At 40.3% G+C, this 21,463-nt stretch overlaps 1 protein-coding gene across 28 annotated transcripts in view; it reads right to left on the bottom strand.

Annotated features, from left to right (window-relative positions):
- Positions 1 to 21,463, bottom strand: part of LOC138843577 (rho GTPase-activating protein 20) — a 99,496-nt gene that overhangs the window by 56,061 nt on the left and 21,972 nt on the right. For 9 of the 28 annotated variants that reach the window (XR_016211576.1, XR_016211574.1, XR_016211575.1 and 6 more), the window contains exon 1: positions 14,521 to 15,181. The exons of 8 other annotated variants lie outside the window; for them this stretch is intronic. The gene's annotated coding sequence lies outside the window, so the exon portion shown is untranslated. Of the gene's footprint in view, positions 1 to 14,520; positions 15,191 to 21,463 lie in introns of those variants that run through there. 11 more of the 28 variants (XM_089301918.1, XM_089301921.1, XM_089301919.1 and 8 more) reach the window with 6 other exon arrangements.

The following is a 21,463-nucleotide window of genomic DNA, read 5'->3' as shown; positions in this document are numbered from 1 at the left end:
AAATTCAAACTAAAAAATGGGAATATTTTTGGAAAAACGGCAGGAAAAAGTGATTACATATCAATAGTCACCTTGAATATAAATGGCCTCAACTCCCCCATTAAAAGGCACAGACTGGCTGAATGGATTTAAAAAATCATCTATTTGCTGCCTACAAGATTCACATCTCATCAAGAAAGATGCATGCAGACTGAAAGTGTAAGGGTGGAAAAAGATATGCCATGCCAACAGAATCCAAAAGGAGGTAGTGTAGCCATCCTAATATTAGACAAAATAGACTTTAACACAAAAACTGTTGAAAGAGACAAAGGATAGCCTTGGTGCTGTGGCACAGTGGGTTAACGCCCTGGTCTGAAGCGCCAGCATCCCATATGGACACCGGTTTGAAACCTCGCTGCTCCACTTCCAATCCAGCTCTCTGCTATGGCCTGGGAAAGCAGGAGAAAGGTGGCCCAAGTCCATCAGCGCAGCTCCAGTCATTGTAGCCAATTGGGGAGTGAACCAGCAGATGGAAGACTGACTGACCGCTCTCTCCTGATCTCTCTCTCTCTCCCGATCTCTCTCTCTCTGCCTCTGCCTCTCTCTATGTAACTCTTTCAAATAAATCAATCTTCTTTTTTCTTTTTTAAAAACTTTTATTTTTAAATATAAATATAAATTCTGAAAGTACAACTTTTGGATTATAGCGGCTTTCCCCCCCATAACCTTCCTCCCATCTCCCACTCCCTCTCCTATCCCATTCTTCATCAAGATTCATTTTCAATTATTTTTATGTACAGAAGGTCAACTTGGTATATACTAAGATTTCAACAGTTTGCACCTACACAGATACACAATGTATATAGTACTGTTTGAAGATTAGTTTTACCATTAATTTGCATAGTACAACATATTAGGGACAGAGATCCTACATGGGGAGCAAGTGTACAGTGACTCCTGTTGTTGATATAACAATTGACACTCTTATTTATGACACTAGTCTTGTTTATGTGGTCCCTTTGACATTTAATCCTATCTTTTTGATCAATTATGAACTGAAACTGATCACTTTGGCTAGTAAGATGGCATTGGTACATGCCACCTTGATGGCACTGATTGGGAATCCCATGGAACATTTCTAGCTCTACCATTGGGGTAAGTCTGAGAGAACATGTGCCAAACTATACATCTCTTCCCTCTCTTATTCCCACTCTTATATTTAACAGGGATCACTTTTCAGTTAAATTTAAACACCTAAGAATATTTGTGTGTAAATGAAAGAGTTCAACCAATAGTATTAAGTAGAAAAAAAATACTAAAGGGAATAAAACAGTAAGTTTTTCCTTGACAGTCAGGACAAGCACTGATCAAGTCATTGTTTCTCATAGTGTCCATTTCACTTCTACAGATTTCCTTTTAGATGCTAAGTTAGTTGTCACTGATCAGGGAGAACATATGATATTTGTCCCTTTGGGACTGGCTTATTTCACTATGTATGGTGTTTTCCAGATTCCTCCATTCTGTTTCAAATGACCAAATTTCATTTTTTACTGCTGTATAGTATTCTATAGAGTACATATTCCATATTTCTTTAGCCAGTCTACTGTTGATGGGCATTTAGGATGATTCCATGTTTTAGCTATTGTGAATTGAGCTGCAATAAACACTGAAGTGCAGACAGATCTTTTATCAAATAAATAAATCTTTAAGAGGGGGGGCACTATGTAATGATTAGGGGATCAATTCAACAGGAACATGTAACTACTATAAATATATATGCACCTAATCACAGGGCAACTGGCTATTTAAAAGAAATGTTAAAGGATTTAAAGGGAGACTTAGACTCCAGTGCAATAGTAATGGGGAACTTCACTACTCCACTTTAAGCAATGGACAGATCAACCAGAAAGAACATCAACAGGAGAAGAGCAGATTTAATCGACGCTATACACCAAATGGACCTAACAGAGATCTAGAAAACTTTTCGCCCTACAGTCGCAGAATACACATTCTTATCAGCAGTGCATGAAACTTTCTCTAGGACTGACCACATATGAGGCCATAAAGGAAGTTTTAGCAAATTCCAAAAAAATCAAAATCATACCATGTGTCTTCTAAGACCACAATGGAATGAAGCTGGAAATCAGCAACTCAGGAATCTCTAGAGCATATACAAACATGGAGACTGAACAACATGCTCCTGAATGAACAGTGGGTCAAACAAGAAGTCAACAGAGAAATCAAAAAATTTCTGGAAACAAAGGAAGACAACAACATAACATATCAAAACTTATGGGATATAGCAAAGCAGTGTTAAAAACAAAGTTTATAGCAATAGCTGCCGAAATCACAAAACTGGAAAAGCACCAAATAAATGAGCTACGTGCATCTCAAGGATCTGGAAAAAACAACAGTAAACCAAACCCAAAACTAGTAGGAAACAAGAAAAAAATTAGAGGAGAAATCAACAAAATTGAATTAAAAAATATAAAAGATCAGCAAAACGAAGAGCTAATTTTTTTAAAAAAATAAACAAAACTGGCACACCATTGCCCAACTAACCAAAAAAAAAAGACCCAATTCAATAAAATTAGAGATGAAAAAGGAAATGGACAACACACACCACAGAAATAAAACAAAATCCTCAGAAATGACTACAAAGAGCTGTATACCAACAAACTGGGAAATGTAGAAGAAATTCCTAGACACATATAAGCTACCTAAATTGAGGCATGAAGACATAGGAAACTTAAACAGACTCGTAACCAAGACAGAAGTTGAATCATTAATAAAGGCCCTCCCCACAAAGAAAAGCCCAGGACTGGATGGCTGCACTGCTGAACTCTACCACACATTTAAAGAAGAATTAACTGCAATTCTTCTGAAGCTATTCAAAACAGTTGAGAGGGAATCCTCCCAAATTCATTCTACAAAACCAGCACCACCTTAATTCCTAAACCTGAAAAAGATGCAACAGAGAAAGAGAATTACAGGCCAATTTCCCTGAAAAACATACATGCAAAAATCCTCAACAACTTCTAGCCAATTGAATCCAACATCAGAAAGATCACTCACCCAGACCAACTGGGATTCATCCCTGGTATGCAGGGATGGCTTAACATTCACAAATCAATCCATGTGATACATCACATTAGAAAAATGCTGACAAAAACCATATGACTATCTCAATAGATGCAGAGAAAGCATCTGATAAAATACAACAGCCATTCATGATGAAAACTCTAAGCAAATTGGGCAAAACTTGGAAGCATTCCCACTGAGATACAGTACCAGACAGGGATGGCCACTCTCACCACTGCTACTCAATATAGTCCTGGAAGTTTCAGCCAGAGCCTTAAGGCAAGAAAAAGAAATCAAACGGATACCAATTAGAAAAGAGGAAATCAAAATTTCCTAGCTACAGATGACATCATTCTATACGTAGGGGATTCAAAAAAATGCCACCAAGACTCTACTGGAACTTATAGGAGAGTTTGGTAAAGTAGCAGGATATAAATTCAACACACAAAAATCAACAGCCTTTGTATACACAAACAATTCCAGCTGAGAAAGAACTTCTAAGATCGAACCCATTCATAATAGCTACAAAAAGTCAAATACTTTGGAATAAATATAAGCAAGGATGTCACAGATCTCTCCAATGAGAATAACAAAACATTACAGAAAGAAATAGAAGAAGATACCAAAAAATGGAAAAACCTTCCATGTTCATGGTTTGGTAGAGGCAATATCATCAAAATGTCCATTCTTCTGAAATCAATTTAAAAATTCAATGCAATACTGATCAAAACACCAAAGACAATCTTCTCAGATCTAGAAAAATGATGCTGAAATGCATATGAAGACACAGGAGACCTCGAATAGCTCAAGTCAGCTTATACAACAAAAATAAAGCCAGAGGCATCACCATACCAGTTTTCCAGACATACTCCAAGGCAGTTATAATCAAAATAGTCTGGTACTGGTACAAAAACAGATGGATAGAACAATGAAACACACAGACTAGACACACCAGAAATCAATCTACACATCTACACCCAATTTATATTTGATTAAGGAGCCAAAAAACCGATCCCAGGAGCAAGGACAGTCTCTTCCTGAAATGGTGCTGGAAAAACTCGACTTCCATACACAGAAGTATGAAGCAAGGCCCCTACCTTATCCCCTTACTCAAAAATCCACTCAACATGGATTGGAGATGTAAATCTATGACCCAACACCATCAAATTATTAGAGAACAGTGGAAAAACCCTGCAAGACATTGGCACAAGCAAAGAGTACTTGGAAAATACCCCAGAGGTGCATGCAGTCAAAGCCAAAATTAAACATGAGATTACTTCAAATTGAGAACTTTCTGTATGGCGAAAGAAACAGTCAGGAAAGTGTAGAGGCAACCAAAGGAATGGGAGAAATTATTTGCAAACTATATGATTTAAGAAGGATTAATAACCAGAATCTACAAAGAGATCAAGAAACTCCATAACAACAAAAAACAACCCAGTTAAGAGATGGGCCAAGGACTTAAACAAACATTTTGCAAAAGAGGAAATCCAAATGGCTAACAGACACATGAAAAAATGTTTAGGATCACTAACCATCAGGGAACTGCAAATCAAAACCACAATGAGGTTTTGCCTCACCCTGGTTAGAATGGCTCACATACAGAAATCAGCAAACAAGAAATGCTGGTGAGGATGTAGGGGAAAAGGTACCCTAATCCACTGTTGGTGGGAATGCAAACTGGTGAAAACCACTATAGAAGACACTTTGGAGAAACCTCAGAAGTCTGAATATATTCCTACCATATGACCCAGCCATCCCACTCCTTGTAAGTTACCAAAGAGAAATGAAATCATCACACAAAAGAGCTATCTGTATCTCCATGTTTATTGCAGCTCAATTCACAATAGCTAAGACATGGAATTAACCTAAATGCCAATCAATGGAAAACTGCATAGAGAAATTAACGGATATGTACTCTATGAAATACTACATTGCAGTAAAAAAAAAAAATCCCATCATTTGAAACAAAATGGAGGAATCTTGAAAACACCATACTTAGTGAAATAAGCCAGTCCCAAAGGGACAAATATCACTTTCTCCCTGATCTGTGACAACTTACAGGACACCTAAAAGGAAACCTCTAGAAGTGAAATTGACACTAAGAGAAGCAATGACTTGAACAGCCCTTGTCTTGACTGTCGAGAAATAGTTTATGCTTTTATTGTTTTCACTATGCTCTTTTTCTACTTAATGCCACTGGTTGAGCTCTTTACTTAACATAGAATTAATCATAGATGTTTAAATCCATTTGAAAATAGATCCCAGTTAAAAAAAAATAAGAAATGGAATAAGAAAGAGAAGAGATGTACAGTTCAGCAAAAAGTTCCCATGGACTTACCCCTAAGGGTAAAGCTAAAAACTTGCCATGGGACTCCAAATCACATGAAGCTGGGTGGTACTAATGCCACCTTACTAATCAAAGTGATCATATTAGGTGTGTAACTGATCATATAGATAGGATGAAGTGTCAAAGGAATCACATAAACAAGACCAAGTGTCTGCTAATGACAATAGAGAGAATTAAAAAGGAGAGAATGATCCAACATGGAAAGTAGTCCACACAGCAGACTCACATAATGACAAATGCCCTAAACAGCACTCCGACCTCAGAATCAGCCCTTAAGGCATTTGGATCTGACTGAAAGGCCCATGAGAGCATTTCAGGCATGGAAAACCAAGATACTGTGGCAAAAAAAAAAAAGATCACCATGAAGGATGTCTGTGAATGAGGTTCCAGGGTAAAGAAGAGACCATCAAAGAAGGATGAGCTTTTCTTTGAAGGGAGGAGAGAACTTCCACTTTGCTTATGGCCTTGTCTAAATACTGCCAGAGTCTGTGGACTCAAAATGCCTCCATAGCCTTGGCAGCTCATGTCAAGAGCCTCGGGTGATTACTGATGTCATCAATACGAGTGTCAACTGTTAAATCAACATTACAGGAGTCACTGTGCACTTACTCCCCATGTAGGACCTCTGTCCTTAATGAGTTGTACTATGAGAATTAACTGTAAAACTTGTCTTCAAACAGTACTTTATACTTCGTGTGTGTGCATTAGGGTAAACTGTTGAAATCTTTACTTAATATAGAGTTGGGCTTCTGTATATAAAGATAAGTAAAAGTTAGTATTAATGAAGAATGGCATGGGCGAAGGAGCAGGAGGTGGGATGAGACTGGGGGGTGGGAGGGTGGGTATGGGGGCAAGAACTGCTATATTCCTAAAGATGTACCTATGAAATTTGTATTCATTAAACAAAATCTTTCTTAAAAAACTCACAGTGTTCATACCACACAAAATACTGGATGACGGGTGCATTATGAACACCCTGATGCTAGAGAAGAGCACCGGAGATGGTTATTTATGCAATCACCCCACTAAAAATGGAAAACTGTAACTGTGACAGCTGCTATGAAAGGGGAACTGGGCCTGGCTTTGTGGTGTAGGGAGTTAAGCTGCCACTTGCAGCACTGGCACCCCATATGAGTGCTGGTTCGAGTAGCAGTTGTTCCACTTCTGATCCAGCTCCTTCCTAATGTGCCTTGGAAAGCAGAAAAGAATGGCCCAGGTTTTTTGGCCCCTATGCCCACCATGTGGGAGACCAGGAAGAAACATTACTATGCTCCTAAGTCTGCATATATATTAAATACATGACATTTGTTCACTTAACATTTTCATTAGATTTCATTTAAGGTAAACAAAATTCATGTATTTCACACATACAAATTTAGGAACATAGTGATACCTCCCACCCTACCCTTCTTCCCATCCACTCTCCCACCCATTCTCCTCCTTCCTCTATTATTCCCAAGAACTGTATCTATGAACTATATTGAATCTGTTAAGACTAACTGAAAATAAAATAAAACCCTTAAAATAAAAAAAGGAAAGGTCAGCTGAATCACAAGAAGGATTTCAAAAACAAAAAGGGGACCCAGCTTATAAACAAAAAAACTACAATGGCTGTTCTGTTGTTCAGTGATGATTTGTTTTCCTTCTTTGACGTTCAGTTTCCTAGTTAAACCTAATTTTATTTTCCTGAGGTAAACATACTTTTTTTAATTTCTGGAGCACCTAGTGTGTACATCATGGTATTATACTTTAAATTACTTCCACCTTAAAAAAAAAAAAAACTTAAAAATAATTCTACAGATGAGACATGTGAAATTCAGAGAGATAGAGAATCTCCCCTGAGTCCTATGCTATTTATCATCTCAATGATCTGGGGAGTGTAAATAGAAAGAGAAGTCAGAGAAGAGAAGGATGGGTGCCCGCCTGAAGGATTCCAGAATCCAGGTGCAGAGGGGCAGTCTCCAGCATCCAAGGAAGTCCATTGATAGGCTGAAATTTATATGAGACTGTATTCATTTGACTTAAATTCCCAATTTATGAATTTTTAATGGTTCAGTTTGAAATATATGAACATTTATTGAATGAATACAAAACTAGACCATGCAACTTATTCTTATCCATACAGAAGGAATTTCACATTGTTCTATCTATACAGAAAGGTTTACTGTCATTGGAAGCAATTTTTTTTTGGGGGGGGAGATTTATTTAGTTAATTGAGAGAGTTATAGACAAAGAGTGGGAAAGACAGAGAGAAAGGTTTTAAATCCACTGCTTCCCTCCCCAAATGGCCACAACTGCCAAAGGTGGGCCGAATTGAATCCAGGATCCAGGAGCTTCCTCCGGGTCTCCCACATGGGTGCAGGGGCTCAAGCACTTGGGCCATCTTCTACTGCTTTCCCAGGCCATAGCAGAGAGCTCGATTGGAATAGGAGTAGGAAGGACATGCACTGGTACCCATATGGGATGTCAGTGCTGCACGTGGAGGTTTAGCCTACTACACCACGGTGCCAGTCCCTGGAATTAGGTTTTGAATATTTTCTTTAGTATAGTCTGTCACTCTGTGGCCTAGGGAAAATGTTTTGGATTTTCTGGGATTGAAAAAGCATGGGTAGTGATTTCAAGCTTTCTTATTTCAACCACTTTCTAGGCTGTGAGGCTTTGCAAACGTGATGAATGCAACAATGCATCAAAAAGATACCATATATATATATACACACACACACGTATGATATATATATACACATATGTATGATATATACATATATACACATATGTATGATATATGCATATATACAAACACACACACAACATGTAATATGAAGAAGTATGTTTTATCACAGGAATGCAAGTGTGGTTTAGCATCTATAAAAAAAAATCAATGAAATCACATCAGCAGAACGAACAACAAAAAATAAATGAACATCTCAACAGATTAAGGGAATGCTCCTGTCACAAGATTCAAAATCCCTTAATGATAAAAAAAAATTCTACTAACAAGGTACAGGAGAAATATAGCTCAAAATTATCAAAGCTAAATGATAAACAATAGCCAATATCATACTGAATGGGAAAAAGCTGAAAATATTTCATCAGAGTTTTGGAGCAAGATAAGAACTCCACATAGACCATTCTTAGTCAATACAGTATCTCAAGTACTCACCAGAGTACTCAGGTAAAGTAAAGAAATAAAGGATGAAAATTGGGAAGGAGGAAATCAAAATACCTGTTTTTTCAGAAGACCTGATTTTAGACGGAAAAACTTAAAACACCGCAGTCAAAATATGTTGGAAGTGATAAACCAATAAGTCACAGGATACCAAATCAATGTTAAAAAAAAAAAAAAAGTTGCATTCTTACACACCAATAATGATCCTCTGAAAAGGTTAGTTTAAGATCTTTGTAAAAAGTAAGCATGGGAAGAGGAGAGGGAAAAGGAAGGAGGGTGGAGGTGGGATGGAGAGTTGAATGGAAAGTATCACCATCTTCCTGAACCTCTATATATGAAGTATATGAAATTTGTATATTTTAAATAAAAAATACGAAACAGGAAAAAAGAAACCTAAATTTATAATAGCTACAAAAATTAAATATTTAGTAATAAATACAACCAAATAAGTGAAAGATCACAATAAAATTATAAAGCACTGCTGAAATAAATCGTCAGACACATGAAAATGTAAAGACATCCCCTGTTCATGAATTAGAAGAATTAACATTAAAATCTTCATATTCCCTAGGAAATCTACAGATTCAATGCAAGTCCTATCCAAATACCAATGACATTCTTTAAACCGTCAGAAAAAAAGCTTCTAACATTCATATGGAACCAGAGAAGGCCCAGAGAAGTCAAAGTGATCCTATACACACCTGGGGGCATAACAATACCTGATTTCACAAAGTTATAGTAACTAAAATAGGATGAAACTGGCATGAAAATAGATACAAAGATCAATGAAAAGAGAAAAAAATATATAAATACAAACATACATACATAACAGCTACCTGATTTTTTGATGAAAATCCCGAAGTCTTTTCAATAAGTGGTGCTGACAATACTAGATAGACATATATAGAAGAATGAAATTAAATGCCTGTCTTTCACAACATATAAAAATCAACTCAGATGGATCAAAGACCCGAAAATACGAAATTGCTGGAATACAACATAGGGAGACACCTCTTAAAAGAGGCAGAGGCAATGACTTTTTGTTTAAAACCCCAGAAGTTCAGGTAGCAAAAGTAAAACTAGATCAAACTCTGAAGCTTCTGTACAGCAAAGAAAACAGTAACAGAGTGAATAAACCACCAATGGAAAGGGATAAAATACTTGCAAACTACTTACTTATCCAACAAAGGATTAATAGCCAGAATATCAGGAACTCAACAAATTCAAAATCAAGCATCCAATACAGTTAAGAAATGGGCACAAGGGGCCTAAAAAGACAATTCTCAAAAGAAAAAAAAAAAAGGAAATGACCAACAAATATATGAAAAAAACTATTACGAGCCATCAGAGAAATGAAAATAGGGGCCCACACTGCAGCATTCTAGGCTAAGCCTACGCCCACAGGGCTGGCGTTCCATGTGGGCACTGGTTCATGTCCTGGCTGTTCTTCTGATCCAGCTCTCTGCATATGGCCTGGGAAAGCAGTGGAAGATGGCCAAAGTGCTTGGGTCCCTGCAACCACCTGGGAAGAAGCTCCTGGCTCCTGGTTTTGGATGGGCTCAGCTCTCACCAATGTGGCCATCTGGGGACTGAACCAGTGTATGGAAGACCTTTGTGTGCCTACCTCTCTGTCTGTAACTCTGCCTCTCAAGTAAATCTTTTTTTTTTTTAAAAGAAGAAATGCAAATCAAAACCCCAAAAAGATATCACCTCATAACGCTAGAATGCCTATCAAAAAGAAAAAGTAAAAAATTCTAGCAAGGATATGGAGAAAGGAGAACTCTCCTATACTGAGTGTGGGAATCCAAATGAGTACAAGCACTGAGGAAAACACCGTGGAGATCTCTTAAAAACTAAGAATAGCACTGCCATATGACTCGACAATCTCAATACTCTGTATACATCCAAAAGACATGAAATCACTGGATCTAAGAGACACCTGCTCCACCATGATTACTGCAGCACTGTTAACAACGGCCAAATTATGGAATCAACCAACGAATCCATCATCTGATAAAGAGATCAAGAATTTGTTGTGTATCTACCAAATGGAATACTATTCAGCCATTTAAAAATGAAATCCTGTCCTTTGCAGCAAAATGTATGCAACTGGAGGATATCATGTTAAGTGAAAAAGGCCAGACACAGAAAGACAAGTAACACGTGCACGCTTCACATACGCAAGCTAAGAACCTGACTGCATAATGATGAATAAAGGATGGCAGGCACTGCGGCGGATGAAGGGAGTTTCGACGAGGGGCACAATATCAGAGTCGGATCAATGGAATAAGTTCCTATCGTTACACAGCACAGTGAGGAGACTAGCTCACAATAACCTAGTATATGTTACATGAACACACAGAAGAAATTCCAGGCCTTCTGTCATAAAATAGTGACAAAGAAAGGGAAATGCTGATTATCCCATTTTTCAACAGGACACAGTGCAGACATGCACCGAGACATCATCCTGTAGACCCTAGGTATGTGAAATTATTGCTAATGTCAAAATTTTCAGAAAACAGAACCATACCGTGCACCAGCAACACCACCACTGGGTACATGTCCCACAGAAAGGAACTAAGTGTAAGTAGTTCTGTGTATCTATAGCTCCGTGTCTGAAGCACCAGGGAGCAGTTCATACATCTACAGTCCCATGTCTGAAGCACATTTTCAGCCATGAAGGAAAAAGCAAGGAGCATCTGGTGTGCCCATCAACAACGATAATCACTTGCCTCTTGAAACAGCAGACCAATAAAACCCACCTGCCAAACGGCATGTGAGAGTAACCACTTCTCCAAATGCCACCGTGGGAGAAAAAGGAATGATTTAAGTTTTGTCTGCAAAGCAGACATTCCTGGGGGACTTTTCCAACTGGGTTGGATGGAATAGGAAAACCACAATCAGAAATCCAAATTGACAGGCATAAGATGTCCCCAAATCAGATATGCTCGGGAGCAGAAACTCATTCTCATACCACAGTCCCCACTAGGAGGGCAAGGATGCAGATAAAGTAGACTGCATTTCTGTCTCACTAAAAGGGAATAGTATCTTGGCAAACAAAATGAGCGGAGAGTTCATCAGACGAAGTGGTCAGGAGTTTGTTGTATATATGCAAAATGGAATACTATCCAGCCCATTTGAAAAGAATGAAGTCCTGTCACTTGAAGCAAGAAGTATGGAACTGGAAGTAAGTGAAAACAATCCAGACACAGAAAGACAAATACTGTACCCACTCCCTCACAAACACAACCTAAAAACAATCGGGGGCCAGTGCTGTGGCATGGTAGGTTAAGGCTCTGCCTGTGGTGCCAGAATCCCATGTGGGCACCGGTTCTTACCCCTGCTGCTCCTCTTCTGAACCAGCTCTCTGGTTATGGGTTGAGAAAGCAATGGAAGGTGGTCCTAGTGCTTGGGCCCCTACATCCACTTTGGGAGACCCACAAAAAGCTCCTGGCTCCTGGCTTTGAATTTGCTCTGCTGCAGCTGTTGCAGCCATTTGGGTAGTGAAGGAGCAGAAGGAAAACATCTCTCTGTCTCTCCCTCTCTCTGCAGCTCTGCCTTTCAAATAAAAATAAATAAATCTTTAAAATACATCAATCTGAATATATAATAATTAATAAAGGATGTAAGAGGTTGGAGGGAAAATGCAAGGAGTTTGGATGATGGGTACCAAGTCAGAGTAAGATCAAAGAAATAACTTCCTAATGTTACACAGAATAATGGAGAGGATAGCTCACGATAACGGAGTATGTGTTGTATGAACATACAGAAGAAATCCCAAGACTTCAATCATAAGTACTGACAAACAAAGGGAAATACTGATCACCCCATTTTTAATCAGGACACATTACAGACATGTACCAAAACATCATACAGCAGCCCTTAAGTAGGTACAATTATTGTTAACTTCAAAATTAAAAAAAAAAAAAACATAACCTTCACATGAACTAGAAACTCCATCGCTGTGTATACACCAAATGGACAGGAACTAAGTATTTCAGATACTTTTGGTCCCATGTGTAATGCACCAGGGATGACGTACTTAGACTCTGATGACATTTTCAGCCATGAAGAAAGAAGCAAGGAGAAGTCTGGTGTTGGCTTACATAACAGGAAGCACGTGCCATTTGCTACAGCAGGTCAATAAAATCCACTTGCCAGGTAGCATGTGAATAATCACCACTCCAAGTGCAACCGTGCAACAAAGAGGAATGACAGTTTTGTCTACACAGCAGGCATTCCTTGGGGACTTCCACAACTGACTTGGATACAATAGGAAAGCTACAAGCTGAAATCCAAGTCGACAGGCCTATGATGTCCCAAATAATATAAGGCAGGGAGACTCCACTATGAAAGCAAGGATGCAGATAATACATAGTGCGGTTTTGCTACATTAAAAGGCAGTAGAATTTTGGCAATCAAAATAGCTGAGAGTTGGTCAGTGAGGTTAGGCCCGTAGCACAGATATCAACAGTGTCCCACCAAAGGGGGTACTCCAATGTAAGGGTATGGACTATCCAGTTTGAGGCCACACAAAGGCCACTAGCAATTGGTGATGTCCCAAGAATTGGTGGACATGTGAATTTCAAGATGGCCTTGAGTAAGGGTGGGCTGCTCAAGGACCAGTAGGATGATCACACGTTCTGCCCACTTCCATCTAACTTGAGATTCCCAGTGGCTGGAGGCCAGGACACAGCTCATGATGCTGAGTGAGGTAGTCCAAACTCTCTGTGAGTCAAACAGTAGTGTCACTAAAAGCTCACAGCTAAGTTCAAGTCCTTTACCCATGTGAGCCTCAGAACCACAAACTATCCGCCAAGGTGCAGCCTTGTGGGTGACTGGTGAGATAGGTGGGTCTTAGGGTTCACCAGAGGTGAGGATGTTGGTGTTATCACAAAGTGAAAATGTGCTGGGCTTCCTTGGTTGAAACGGAGTCACTGAGGAGAAGGAGTTATATGGGGATTTGCTGAGGAATTTTTCTGAATTCCTTTTTCAAAACGTACACCAAAAAGTTGAGGTTGCAAGCTCTCACCTCCTATGGGACTAAGGTCCACACTGACTGGCACAAGTCGTCAGATGCTGATGTTTGAGGCCCATTTTTCCTCCTCCTCTTGATTATCAGTTGAAACAATGTCCTCAACATGGATGCTAGATGACAACTGAAGGCCAGCCAGAGCCTGTTAACACAGACCACGAGCCCTGGGGGACCAGAGGCAGCCCACAGAAGTCTCAGAAAGGTGCAGTGTTGGCCTTCAAGTTAAAAAGTAAATGGCCCCAAATCTCCACCGGACACAATAAAATGCTTGCCACACCAATAATGGCAAAATTCTCAGGGGCAGCCTGGTAATGTCAAGTAAGGCAAATTCAAAGCGAGGCATGACCTTCTTGAGGTCGTGGTAATCTGCAGGATGCCTCCAATCCCATCCACCAGCTTTGAGAAGGTGCTTGATGAGTGGGTTAATAGGTGACTCAGTGTATTTCAGACAACACTTCTAGACGTCAGGGACAGCTATGTCAATTCCCCACTTGTCTTGCCTGAGTGGCTATTTTAGGGTGCTGACAATATAAGGAGGTGTGTGGTAAATGTCCAGGCTCTAGGCAAGCATGCCACATCAGTACAAAAGACTTGGGCTTGATCTAGGTGAAGAACAGAAGTGTTAGGCTGTCCATACCAAGGAACAGAAATGACAGCTGAGCAGTGGGCAAAAGCAACACAAGGACTCATGGGAAGAGGTTGGGTCCTGTCTTAATGATGGCCATGGCAGTCGACCCAAGGGCATGTCCTCTCCATAGTCTGTCAATGAATATTGCTGGGCAGATGCACTCTACTGGGAAAGATCACAATGCCGTAGGAGTTAGTGCCCAATGATCCACAAGGCTCTATAATGTGACCCTGCTACACGGTGGTTGCCATCCATAAAGTTGCCTGGTGATGACAGCTTACCTTCGTGTGCAGAAGAAGCCTACCATTGTTGAATCTCTGGTGGTCTTCTGTCTAGAAGGCATCCGTGGTGTCCAGAGGGTCTGGAGAAACTCATGAGACTTGCCTGAAGTGAGCCAGTAGGCAGCAGTGCAGCCTGCAAAGCCATTGGCTTTGTTGTTGATGCTCAGAATAGGTCCCATCATGTACACAATGGATCAGAGCAAGTCAGAGAGCACCACATTCGATTACATAGCACTGGACTGCAGGGAGATGTTGAACGAAACTCTGGCTGTGAACACTCTACGTGTCCACCTTGCTATTTCCCAGGGTGCGTAGCGTTTGCATAGCTTGATTAACTTCTGAAGTGGACGCCAACAGGGCCAGAAATTTTGCTTGGTCCTGTGGTGGGACCGCTCTTACAAATACCGACGGGAATGCTGACGTTGTGGAACTGCAGGTAAGGTGTCAGCTAACAAAGCTTCCATTTCATATTGTAGTGCTGGGTCATGCCCCAGCTGCTATGCTTCCACTCCAGCTTCCTCCTAAGGTGCAAGGAAAGACAGTGGATCCTGTCTGAAGATCTCAGGCCTCTGCAACCCATGTAGGAGAAGAAGATGGAGTTCCTGCTCCTGGCTTCACCTTGGCTAATCTGTAGCTGATGCAGCCATTTGGAGAGCGAGGTAGTGGATTGGACAATATCCCGATATCTCTCCCTCCATAATGTTTTTTTTTTTTCCCAAATAAAAAATCATTACAATATAACAATAGCCAAGGAACTGAGACAGAGTTGTTAAGATGCCATTTGGGTTATCAACGCCCCATATCAGAGTGCCTGGATTTCCGTACAATCTTCTTGCAGTCCAGTTTCCTGCTAATGTACACTCTGATGGGTAGCAGGCATTGGGTCAGATACTTAGGTCTCTTCCACCCCCGTGAGAGAAGTGGATGGAGCTCTTGGCTTCCAACTTTGGCCTAGCCCTTCCATAATGTTTGCAGGCTCCGGGGTTGAGGCCAACAGATGGAAACATTTTTCTCTATCTCACACTGCCATTCTAATAAATTAGAATATAAACGCATCAATACATTGTATTTGGCATGGCAATTAAAGACATCATCTTTGGTGCCAGCATCCCATTACAGAGTAATTACAGAGGATCAACACCTGGTCGTGCATTCAAATCCAGGTTCCTGCTTATGCATACCCTGGGAAACAACAGAGGATGGCTCAGATATTTGGGCCCTTGCCACTCAAGTGGAGTGATTCAGCCAATGGGAAATTTGTCTTCTTGTCTTTCAATGAAACAATGAATAACGCTTAAGTAAGTGAATAAATAATTCCACTGGGTCCAAGGTACCTTGTATGGGACTGTCCTACGGGCAGCTTTGCCATTCAGGAGTGGGGGCTGCACATAGTCACTGAAGAATGCCTAACAGCCTCAGTAGCTCTCTTTTTTTCTTAATTGTACGCCATACACGGAAATATAGAGGCTCCTTCTGTAGTGTGGTGTTTAACATGCTCTGGACACCCACTGCAGTAGAAAAAGGGACAGTTTATGGTCACCCTCTGTGCAAACATGACGCCATCTGTTTGTGCTTTCCAGACAAGTCGGACAGGATCTTGATGTAGTTCCGTGAGAGCTGCCAGCTGCCAACTCTGTTGCCCGGTGATTTATAGACTACTTCCTGTCAGGAACACGGCAAGGTTGCCCTTCTCAATGCGTCCCTGTCCAGTCTTTGAGCAGGCTTTGTGTCTCCATCCACAGCAAGGTGTGTACCTCTATGTGGACTTCCTTGGTGTCTGAGATACGGAACTTCACCATCTGAGACAGTTGCAGAGGAGGCAACTACTTTCTTACATGTCCTGGGTGGTGCCTGGCAGCATGTGAGGGGCAGCCGGCAGTCATCTGGTGCAGCCAGACTCACCATCTCACAGCACACAAGACTCTGCATCACCCAGGTGCAGGTACAAATGTCTGAAATGATCCCATGAGATCATGTTACTTATATGCTGCGGACAGCAACACTCAGCACACAACCTTGTAAGAAGCCTCACTGTCTCACCGGGAGTCGGGGGGGGGCACAGAAAGCAGTGATAAACCAATGGGTGAACCCATGCACTTCATCAGCAATGTCAGTCCACAAGTCTGCCAGGTACTACTCTAATTCCCCCATGGCAAACAACAGAGAAATTTTCCACAGGTAAACTTTTAAGCCTCTATGACATGCTCTTATATTCATAACATGAAATATTCCTCAACACAACTATTAACAATAACTGAATTCAACAACATTGTAGAATACATGATGTTGTGCATGGAAAAATCTAAACACTCCACCAAAAAATGCTTCAAGATGAAAAACCAATTCAGTAAAGTCACAGGTTACATAATCAACATACAAAATACAGTAGCTTCTTTATATTCTAATAACCAACTTGCCAAAAATGAAATTTAAACATTAATCCCATACATAATAGGGACAAAAATAAAACATTTAGGAATAAATGTACCCAAATAAGTAAAAAGATATCTACAATGAAAATTCTAAAACATTGAAGAAATAAATCATCAAGGACTCCCAAAATGGAAAAAAATAGAACTTGCTCATGGATTGCAAGAATTAGTATAATTAAAATACCTATAAAGCAACCTACAAGTTAAATGAAATTCCTATCAAACACCAATGACATTTTTTTTACAGAATGAGAAAATAATCCTAAATTCCATAAGAAATCACAAAATATCAATAACAGCCAAAATGATCCTTAGCAAAATAAAAAAATCAAATTGGACACGTCAGAATACCACACTTCAAAGCTTACTACAAAGCTATAGCAATCAAAGCAGCATGATCATGGAAAATTAATTAATTAATTAATCCACACAGGGAGAGCCAACTGATTTTTCATGAAAGTGCCCAGACTATACATTGGAAAAAAGTACAATCTATTCAGTAAATGGTGCTGGCAAAACTGGATGCATATATGTAGAACTGAATATTACAGAACCATAAAAAAATTAAAACGCTGTTATTTCTATCAAAATCGTTGCAACTGAAGGACTTCACGCTCAGTGAAATTATCCAGACACAGAAAGACAAATATTAGATGTTCTCCTTTATATATGGGAGCTAAAATTTTCTTTTAAAAAATGAGAAAACAACAAAAAATACAAAAAAGAAAATAATGCCTGTGTGTATCAGTATTGCTGCAAATACAGTTTTGTCACACTTTCTTTTATATCTTTGTCAAACAAATTCTTAAGAATGATATGCTGGCCGGTGCCGTGGCTCAATAGGCTAATCCTCCACCTGAGGCGCCAGCACACCATGGGTTCTAGTCCCGGTCCAGGCGCCAGATTCTGTCCCGGTTGCCCCTCTTCCAGGCCAGCTCTCTGCTATGGCCCAGGAGTGCAGTGGAGGATGGCCCGGGTGCTTGGGCCCTGCACCCGCATGGGAGACCAGGAGAAGCACCTGGCTCCTGGCTTCGGATCAGGATCAGCGTGATGCACCGGCCACAGCGTGACGGCCCTGGCGGCCACTGGAGGGTGAACCAACAGCAAAAAGAAAGACCTTTCTCTCTCCTCTCTCTCTATCCACTCTGCCTGTCAAAAAAAAAAAAAAAAAAAAAGAGAGAGAGAGAGAGAAAAGAATGATATGCTACTATAATTTTAATAATTCATGATCGTTTTAAAATTTACTGTGTATGAGCGTAGCTGACATTTTTATACAAACCTCTGATTTAATAAATATAAATCTCTTAAGGACACCTTTTGGATTATAGTCATTCTTCCCCCCATACCCTCCCTCCCACCCACAAACCATCCCAACTCCTACTCCCTCTTCCATCCCATTCTTCATTGAGATTCATTTTTAATTATCTTTACATACAGAAGATCAACTCTATACAAAGTAAAGATTTCAACAGACTGCACCCACACAGACACACAAAGTTGAAAGTACTGTTTGAGGACTAGTTTTACCATTAATTCTCATAGTACAACACTTTAAGGACACAGGTCCTACATGGGGAGCACGTGCACAGCGACACCTGTTGTTGATGTAACAACTGACACTCTTATATTTGACATCAGTGAGCACCCTAGGCTCTTGGTCATGAGCTGCCAAGGCTATGGTAGCCTCTTGAGTCCACAAACTCCAACATGATTTAGACAAGGCCATAATCAAAGTGCAAGTTCTCTCCTTCCTTCAGAGATAGGTACTGACCGCTCTGACAGCCCTTCCTTTCCCCTGGGATCTTACTCCCAGAGATCTTTCATGTGGGTGACTTTTTGCCACAGTGTCTCAGCTTTCCATGCCTGGAATGCTCTCATGGGCTTTTTAGCCAGATCCGAATGCCTTAACGGCTGACTCTGAGCTAGAGTGCTGTTCAGGGTATTTGTCATTCTATGAGTCTGCTGTGTGGCCTGCTTCCCATGTTGGATCATTCTCTCCTTTTTAATTCTATTACTATTAGCAGACACTTGGTCTTATTTATGTGATCCCTTTGACACTTAATGCCATCTTACTAGTAAAAGTGATCAATTCGAGTATACAACTGATCCTAAAGATGGGACTTCGTTTGTTTGATAATTTTTATGGCCCTTGCCTATATTCTTCCTTACTAGCTGAACTCTTTATGAGTGAAATATAAAGCTCTTAGGAGGCAAGTTAAAAAAAATACACTATTTCAAAAATAATAAAAGATTTAAAGAGAATGACAAGCCCTTACTTTCTAAATTTTTGGTTTGTTAAGAATAGTATACAAACTGAAATGTCTCTGTAGGGATTCTCAAAATCCAATAAAATCTCAATTATGAAAAAAAGCTTATCTCGTATTCATTGTATTGCTCTGATGCTATTCAATTTCACATACACGTGAAAACATACTACCATTTTCTTAATTAAAGGAAACAATCTAAAATAAATATTCATCACCAACTTAAAATGCAGCATAATAGCCTTTTGACTGAGCACATCAAGAAAGAACCATTCAGTCATTTACAGGCTATGTTTTTGTATTGATTAACCTTTTTCAAATACCATAATATTAGTTGTGACATTAATCATTTAAAACCCCTTAACCTTATACACCAAGTAACATGTTGGTATTTTTACTTACATTTAATCCACAAGAGTTGTACATATGTATGGGCTAGTGTGACATTTCAATACTTATATAAAATTTGTACTGATCAAATCTACATTTCTCTTTGGACATTATTTTACGCTTAGAGCCTTGAGCTCGTGTACTTGGTTTGCTAATAAAAGATCTAACAGAGATTACTGTGAGCTACACACAGCCCACTGTGTGACTTTAGGAAATGACTCAATGATCTACTGCCACTAGGATACAGCATCATCCGTAAACCCTTTTTTCCACCTCGTTTTAATATCGCAACTGGTTTCAAAAGCAAAACACAGAGAAACAATAAAGGGGAGAGGGGGAGAGACAAAGAGAGAAAGATACCCACCCGTCTAGCAGTTCATTACCCAAATGCCCACAAGGGCTGATCTGACCCAGGCTGAGCTGGGAGATGGTCTCCAAGGTGGTAGCAAGAATCCCACTACTTAAACCATCATTGCTGCCACTGGTATCCTGAGCATTGTCTTTCCCACTAGGCCAAACATCCATCCTTCAAAAAACTCTGACATAGCCTCATATAGCCCTGGCTTCCAGAGGAGGAGGCCACAGTCCCCTGTCTTGACCCCATCACTGCATGGTCTCCTACTCCCCAATCACCACACATGCCCCCATGTGTGCCTCCCACAACCTCCCTACTTCAACCAGCCCACTGTCTTCTCTGGCATAAGGGCCACATCATAATACAGCTTCAGATATCTGTATGTGGATACTCAGTTTGGTTCTGCCTGAGATATGGGTACCCGGGTCTGCTGAGTGTACACTTAACAACCCCAGTGTGCAATGAGGCCCAGTGTCACCTGGGGACCTAGTACCACAGATAGAACAGAACATCAGAGCACTGAAGCTAGGACGGCGGCACGGGACTCAGACCACGAGCCAGCAGTACGGGCCAACCTGGCTTCTGCCAGCTTCTGCCAAGCTCCTGCTCAACTCCAGCCACAGCATCTGGTTAAACGGATCCAACGGAAGACACTGGGAACCCTGGCCCACCAGGGCTGCCAAACATGCAGTCACTGGACGTAAGGGCCCACATCTGAGGCAGAAGCAACCTAGCTATCCACATGTCCAAAACTGAAACTGTGGCACGGCACTGTCACACCACATATTAAAATCAACTCAAAATGAACTGAGAGTCCACACAGAAGATCTGAACCCTTACAACTTATAAAATAGAAAAATCCTTGACATTAGCCTCAAGAGTGGTTGCTCATGTGTTAACAATTAAGCACATGAGCAAATATAAGGAAATGAAACGACAACAAACTAGTAAAGCAAGGATCAATGAAATGAAAAGGCAAACCAATGAATAGGAGAGAATGTTAGCAAACCAGATGTGCGATCAAGGGAGTAATACAAGGAATGTGCACCACTAAGAAGCAAAGAATACAATTAAAAAGGGACAAAGGACTGAATCAATGTTTTCCAGCAAAGACATACAATGTACCCAGTGGGTATGTGAAAAAGTTCTGAACATTGCTAACATCAGCAAAATGCAAACCAAGATGACAATGGTTATTATCTCCTATCTGTTAAATGGCTACTGTTAAAAAGCTAAAAGATAACAAGTATTGGGCACAACATAGAGAAAACGAACACACATTATTGGAGGGAAGGTACACTGTACCGTCCATTATGAAAAACAATATGGAAGTTCCTCAAATACAATTTAAAAAGGAACAACCTTTATTGACCATGAATCCAAAAGAAAATCACCATCTCAATGAACTGTCCGCATCCCCACATCACTTCAGCATCATTCACAATTCCACGATATGGAAATAATCCAAATGTTTGCTGATGGACCCATAAGGAAAAATGGGA

Source organism: Oryctolagus cuniculus, chromosome 8, assembly GCF_051225735.1.
Source record: "Oryctolagus cuniculus isolate XC-2025 breed Fujian yellow rabbit chromosome 8, ASM5122573v1, whole genome shotgun sequence".
Lineage (NCBI taxonomy): Eukaryota > Metazoa > Chordata > Mammalia > Lagomorpha > Leporidae > Oryctolagus > Oryctolagus cuniculus.
Note: the sequence above shows the minus strand (reverse complement) of the source record. Positions and strands in the feature narration are given on the sequence as shown.